Source organism: Giraffa tippelskirchi, chromosome 9 (genome assembly GCF_054371585.1).
Source record: "Giraffa tippelskirchi isolate mGirTip1 chromosome 9, T2T-mGirTip1v1.2.pri, whole genome shotgun sequence".
Lineage (NCBI taxonomy): Eukaryota > Metazoa > Chordata > Mammalia > Artiodactyla > Giraffidae > Giraffa > Giraffa tippelskirchi.
The window spans coordinates 58,062,585-58,069,468 of record NC_137283.1 but is presented as its reverse complement, the minus strand read 5'-3'; positions in this window follow the sequence as shown (position 1 = coordinate 58,069,468).

The window sequence follows — 6,884 nt, the reverse complement described above, 5'->3', positions numbered from 1 at the left end:
GGAGCCGTTGCGGGGCTCCTGCAGGGCAGGGACACTCCCACCCTGAAGACCCTGTGACCCTGGATGAGCTCTGGGGCTGTGCGAGGAGGTAAACAGTCATTGGGCCCCCCTGGAATAACTGGACAAGAAAACGGGCAGGTGCGCACACGGAAAAGGGTGTTGGGCAGTGAGATGCCTCGTGGAAGCAGGGGGTGAAGACAGAGACAGGGGAGCCTGCACAGTCGTGCGGACCTCAGAAAGGACGCTGCTGGAACCTCAAGAGATTCCTGGTCTCACCCCCTCCCAGATCTGCCCAATTGGAATCTGCCTTTCATTAACAGTAAGACCCAGGGTTAAGGGAAAATGTTAGGGTCCCTTTCTGACTAGGTTTCACTGCCTGCTGGAAGCCCCTGGGGTTGGAGCACTCTGGGGTCAGCACAGGGCGAATGCCCCAGTGGCTGGGCTGGGAGGACCCTTGGGGACCCGTATTTGCTAAGAGACACCGGGAAACTGGTTAACTACCCAGAACCCAGCCCAGAGGTGAGACTTCTGCTGCAGCTTAAGGTCTGCCAGTGGACTCCAAGCCCCCAGACGTCTGCGTCTGTTCCGAGTTATAGGCCTGGGGTGCAGAGAAACCAACAGCTGAGTCCCCTGCATCTGACAGGGTGAGGAGGGACTGAGAGGAGGCAGCGTTTTCCTTCCCTTCTCGGGGCCTCTTTCCTGCACTGGCGGGAATGGACGTACTCCTGGCTGTGGGCAGTCCCTGTGGGGGGCCTGGGTGTCCTCCCCCAAGGGAGAGATTGCCTGTCTTGGCCTCCCCTGCCTCTGGGCAGGCCTTATCATGTTCCAGGGAGCATCCTTTCCGTGTGGATCTCACTGTTCTGTGAGTGTTTCATAAATGTTAAAACCATTTCGTTCAGATCCCATGACGCACAGCGCTGAGCCTTCAGGTGGAAAGGCGTGCAGTGCAGCCATCGTTTGGGGGACCCTGCACCCTGTCCTGGCCTCTGCATCCCTCCCCTGGGCAGGCAAATCCTCCCCTCCTCCACCCTGCACCCTCTCACTGCTGCCCACAGCCCCACCCCTCCCAGGTCAGATGCGGTGCCCCTGTCCCCTGCCTCCCCCAACAGGTGGGTGACCTGTCCCCATCCCTCTGATCAGCCCTGGACTCTCCTTCCTGGCCCCTCTCCTCGGCCCGGGGGTTGTTCTTGAAACAGCACTGCCCAGCCATCGGGTGGAGGACCGTCCCTCCTCCCTCTGCTCTCAGGTGCGGGTCTGGGCAGCTCCAGCCTCCACTTACCTCCTCTCCCTGCAGCTGCCCACGCACCCAGCCCCCAGCCCAGCTCAGGCTCTGTCCAGGCCAGCCTGGCAGTAACCAGCGTGGTGGGAATGAGTGCCAGCAGTCACCGTGTATGCCACCTGGGCCAGGCCTGATTTTGCTTTTGTCTCAGAAACAGAAATCTTCATTTGGGACTCTAATTGTGAGAGTGGTACATGCTTTCTGGCAAACACACAGAAGCACATGAAGTAAAAAATGCGAACACCTTGTCCTCCTTCACAGCCTGTCTCCAGGCGACCAGGCCAGCCTGGGAGCGAAGGCTTCCATCAGCTCTGAACTGGGATACAAGACCTGCTTGCCACCCCAGGTCTCCCAGGCCAGCGCCCACCAGCCAAGCCCCTGGCAGGCATAGTCAGCTGAGGGCCCCCAGTGGTCCCCGCAGGCAGGCGTGGAGCTCGGGCGGCCCTGAGGGCTGGTTTGCAGCCCACCCCTGTTCTGTTCCCCTAATAGGTCTCCATGGATCCATTTCCACCACAGAGATGCTCCCACCAGAGCCCGAATTGCCTCTCAGTTAACAGTCGTCCTGGGTGTGGAAGCAGAGACGCAGGGCTGAGGAACAGACCCAAGTTTGAGAGCAATTTCTAAGTTACTCTACCGAAGGTTACCACGACCAGGCCCCAGCCATGCCCAGGCGCAGCTTTCTTCACAGCCTCCAGCTCCACCTGCCCAGCTCTTTAAGATGCCAGCTGCACGGATGAAAAATAACATCAAGTCCTAACATTTCTTAAAGTTCCTGTGATTACTCTTGAAGGATTCTCATGTGTTTATTGGCCTTTGGAAAGCTTTCCCTGTGACTTGCTTATCCATAGCTCTTCTGTCTCTGATGTTTTGTTTGCTCTGGGGTTTTGGAGGTGTTTTGCACACAGACGTTTTCAAGTTTCTTTGTCATCACATCTGTTAACCTTCAGTGGTTTCTTCCCTTCTGTGACATTACCAGAAAGCCTTTTCTTTTCCAGATTGTTCATTTCTCAGTAGTTGTCCAAAGTGATCCGGCCACTCGGTTCTGCAGTGGGCCCACTTTTCATAGGCACTCAGACATGAAAGTGTCCTTCTCTCTGATGGGCCTGAGTTGGACGCCCGCCCTCCAGCCGCGGTCTGGCTAGAGCTGAGGTTCCGAAGAGCTTGGCCAAGGCGGGGGGGAGGGGGGGCTTGCCCCGCCCACCACGTGTGGGGGGCGTGGTCACGTCAGGTTTGCCCCACCCACCACCTGGGGGTGTGGTCACGTCAGGGTTTGTCCCTCCACCCACCACATGTGGGGCATGGTCACGTCGGGGTTCGCCCCGCCCACCACCGCGGGCACCCTTCCTCCCCATCCTGGTGCTTCCGCCTTGTCCTCCCTCCGGCAGGGCCCTGCCCTCCAGCACTGGCCCTGCCGGTGGCCAGGCCCCCCGAGCTCGTCTCGGCCCCTCCAGTCCCGCTCCAAGCACCCCGTCCCCACCGTCCTTGGGCTTGAAAGCCTCTAGCAGGGCCGCCTGCAGGGCCCAGCTCCTCTCAGCCTGCTCCAGCCTGTCCCTCCAGAGGGGCCTCCCCCCGCCCCCGACACCCCGGGCTGGAGCAGGGGCGGCCCTGTGCACTTGCCCCACACGCTGCCAGGCTCCTGGGAAGGGTGTGTCGGTCTGGAGAGGGTCTGTAAGTTGGCGTGGGCAGAGCTGTCTTCCCAGAGGCTTGCACCGGTGGGCGTCCAGTGAGCCGGTGTGCTTCTCAGCTCCAGAATGGGGCCTCTGCGAACCTAGTCGGTGAAAATGCTAGACCCACCGTCTTTCCACTTGACGTGAAAAGTCTGCGAGGTGGGACTTGGCGTAGTCTGGCTGTGGTGGTTCTCTGTGTCATTTGTGGCTGGAAAGTTGACAGTCTTACTCTGTGTTCAGTGGATCACTTCTTTTCTTAACACCTGCGGCTCCTGGCGACCCTCACAGGACTCTGGTGGCCTAAAGTCCACTTTGATTGATGCCAACATGACTATGATGGGTCAGATGCTAGGGACTGGACTCGGACCTGGAAGCTCCGAAGACTCCAGGGTCTCCTGTGTGTGGTGTGAGGTCCTGGGGTGGCCTGGGCCCCGCAGGTGCACAGTCTTTGAGGAGCAAGCGTCCTCCTCGTCCCCTCTCCCCTCCCACAGGATTCCCAGCTGCCCCCCCCCCCACTGCAGACACCCTCCCACAACCTCTTTCTCCTCATGCCCATGGTGTCGGGGGGGACGCTGTGGAACTGGGCTCCCCCCCTTCTTGGAAGGATCATGCCCCCCTTCCCGGTGACCTCATGTGACCTCGATTGCCCCCTCCAAGGCCCCCTTCTCAAGTGCAGCCACACTGGGGTCAGGGCTTCCCATCAATCCAGGGACACAGACATTCAGCCCACAGTGGTGTGTGCGCTCCTTGCGTTTGGGACAGAAAGGCCCATCGGGCACCTCTCGGCACACCTGGATCTCATGTGGCAAGTGGCCAGGTCCTCCCAGACGCTGCGGAAGGTCTTGGCTCCTGTGGGGGGTGTTTCAGGGCCTGTGGTGCTTGCTGGGTGCAGCCAGTGTTCAGGAGCCAGCCTGGAAGGGCTGGCAGGACGCAGTCACATGCTATGCTGTTGGCCTTGAGAGCTCTGGCTGCCCACCTGCCTAGACTGCCACCTGAGTGGTCCTGTTCCCCGCCCCCCCGCCCCGTAGGCCAGTGACAGCCTGCTTCTGGCCGTGAGCCTGTCCCACACCCTGTCCAGGTGTGATCACCTCAATGCCCTCACCTGCTCTGGCCCAACAGGTGTCGGGCCCTGCCTCTCCAGCCAGCACACCCAACCCTGAGCCCCGGGCCCACCCCGATGGTGGCAGGCCCAGCCCTGCTCCCACGACAGGCTCCCAGACACAGCTGTGCCTCATGTTTGCAGGTGCTTTGCCTCTCTGAGCCCCGATTTCCCTGCCAGGGAAGTGAGGAGCGATTGCCTTGGCCCCGGAACTGTTTCCAACCTCTGAGTGGCCCCTGCAGAAGGCTCGGGGCTGTACTGTTCATGAGTCATTACTGGGTGGGCTCTGATCTCTAGCATCACCTCTCCTTGGGGCGAGGGGTCCCCAGGGGCCGGCGAGCTTCTGATTGCTGCTGAGGAAGCCAACTGGCTCTGCATGGGAAGCTAATGACTCCAGTTCAGTTCAATTCAGTCACTCAGTTGTGCCCGACTCTGCGACCCCATGGACTGCAGCATGCCAGGCTTACATCACCAGCTCCTGGAGCCTACTCAAACTCATGTCCATGTGACTTCGGCCAGGCTGTTATTTTTAATGAGTCCAACTCCCCCGCAGACTGTGAGGCCTGGGCAGGGATCCTGCAGCTCCTAGAGAGGGGGCCTGTCGGGGTTGCCAGCCCTGGGCAGTGCCTGGTTGAGGGGATCCACTCCTGATCCTTCTGGCGTTTCAGGGATGGAGAGGAACCCGCACAGCAGGTGGTCGTGACAGCAGAGCTGAGCTGCGACCCGGCTGTGGGGCTGGAGCCTCCCCCTGGATGCGCCCTGGGCCTGAAGCTTGTTGTCACCCCTTACGAAGGGTCTCTCGAATTAGGGGGCTGGCAGACACACAGGCCGGCTGAGCCCTCTCTGGGGTGCAATCAGAAGCTTCCTTCCTCCAGAGGAGTTGCTGCCGCTCAGCGCCAGGGTTCTGAAACTTCTGACCCCTCCTGTGTCCCCCCACTCCCCTACCTGTGGCCTGAATGTCACAGAGATGACAGTGGGCAGTGTGTGTACTGGGTGAGGGGGGGCCAGGAAGTGAGCGCCCCGCTGGGGATGTGGCAGGGCTTGAAGGGCTCGGGGGCGCCTCTGAGGGACGAAGAGGATTTCCAAGTTGAGGGCCCGGAACCTCCTGCAGCAGGGACCCCCGGGAAGGGTAGGAAAATGACAACCGCCTGGCAGCTGGGTGGGGATCTTGGGCCAGCGGAGGCTGCATTTTGGTCCACAGGAAATGCAGCTACATCCACAAGGGGCCACTGATGGAGCCAAGGGGGTGGGATTGGTCATGGTGGCCACTGTAGAGGGGGCGCAAGGGGCCAGAGGCTGGAGCTGCCTTACAGACCCCTTTTCTTCCTCTTGTGATGCTCCTGCCCAGCCCAGCAGCACACCTTCCATAGGGCACCTTTGTGGGCCAGCTGGCCCTGGGGCCTCACACCAACTGGCCCTGGGGCCTCACACCAACTAGCCCTGGGGACACACCAGCTGACCTGGGGCCTCACTCACACCTGGTCACAGGGAAGAGCAGGAGAGGGTGTGGTCCTCTCTGGGGTCAGCTTCATGACAGTGGCTGGCCATGACCCCTGACCTCAGCCCCACATTGACTCTTGGCCAGCCACATGATCACTCAGGAACCCAGACATATTCTGACCCCTGACCCCAGTTACACCCTGACTTTGACCCCTGCCACATGCTGGCCTCTAGTAGACATGCTCTGACCCTTGACCCCACTTTATGTGGACCCTTTAGCCAGCTACTGAGCAGGCCCTGATGGCCACTGCCAGCCCTGACAGAACCACACCCTGGTCACTGCCTGAAATGGTGCCTCAGGTGGACCTTCTGGCAAGCTCAGCGGCCTGGAGCCCTGAGGGCATGGGGGTGCGGGAGTGGGGGGAGAGCAGGGCTGGGTGAGCACCCATCTTGGAGAAAGGAGGGGTGCCCGGCTCCAGAGGCAAGTGTCGGCGGGCAGCCTCATGCGCTGCCGGGTTGCTAGGTGACCTTGGCCTGGCAGCCTCTGTCTCTGGAGCTCAATTTGCTCAAGTGTAACAACCGGAGGCTCATGAATTCTAAAAACCCTTGGAAGAAACAAGTGCTGAGGGAGCTGCCGTGCGGTCGATTGAGATAATGTGTCTGAAATGCTCAGCTCGGGGCCAAGCGCATCACAAGCATTTGTGATGTCGTTACTGACGCCGCCTTTAACAGCCCGCCTGCCTGCACACCCAGCTGCCGGACGGGGGACCAGGCGAGCTGTGGGTGCAGAAGGGTGGGCCGCGTAGGGACCAGACATGGCGCTCCCCTCCAGGTGCCAGGTCAGGTCTAGCCGGGTGCGGATGCCATCATACTTCCAGGGATGCCATCATACTTCCGGTCCCCAGCACTGGCTTCTGCCAGCCAACACCCTGGCCCTCAGCAGACAACGCCGCCAGGAATCGCTGGGCTCTGGATTGGCTCAGTGCGCGTGGTCAGGGCACTTTGGTGCCCAGGCCTACGGGACCTTCAGAGCCGCGTCCCCTGCCTCACGGTGCTGGCAATTAGAGGGGTAGGCGGGAGAGGACAGGGGACGAGCTCTCTCTTCCCGGCGGCCTGGCCTAGTCGGGTGGGTGAAGGGCTGCAGCTGGCCCCTGGACCCTCTCTAGGCCCCTCGGTGGGCAGGGAGGCTCATGTCATTCCTGCCTTTGCACCCCAATGTCCCACCTGCCTCACGGGCACCCACCCCATCCCGGCCCCTCCAAGTTAGCCGTGCACCCTGCCAGCCTCAGTGAGGTCGTGAGGACGTGTCCTGGGCCACACACAGAGCCCTGCACCTGCTATTGCACCCACATCTTCTGCCGGCTTTCCAAAGGGGGCAGAGCTTCTGTCCATGACATGT